Source organism: Mus caroli, chromosome 13, assembly GCF_900094665.2.
Source record: "Mus caroli chromosome 13, CAROLI_EIJ_v1.1, whole genome shotgun sequence".
Taxonomy (NCBI): domain Eukaryota; kingdom Metazoa; phylum Chordata; class Mammalia; order Rodentia; family Muridae; genus Mus; species Mus caroli.
In genome coordinates this window covers 64,999,732-65,000,019 of record NC_034582.1, presented here as the reverse complement: position 1 = coordinate 65,000,019, position 288 = coordinate 64,999,732, and positions in this window count along the sequence as shown.

Sequence of the window (288 nt, the reverse complement as noted above, 5' to 3'; positions counted from 1 at the left end):
TCCTTTCAGCAAAATCTTGCTAGGGTATGCAATGGTGTCAGCGTTTGGAGGCTGATTATGGGATGGATCCCCAGGTATGCCAGTCTCTAGATGGTCCATCCTTTTGTCTCAGCTCCAAACTTTGTCTCTGTAACTCCTTCTATGGGTGTTTTGTTCCTAATTCTGAGAAGGGGCAAAGTGTCCACACTTTTTTCTTCGTTCTTCTTGAGTTTCATGTGTTTTGCAAATTGTATCTTGTATCTTGGGTATTCTAAGTTTCTGGGCTAATATCCACTTATCAGTGAGTAC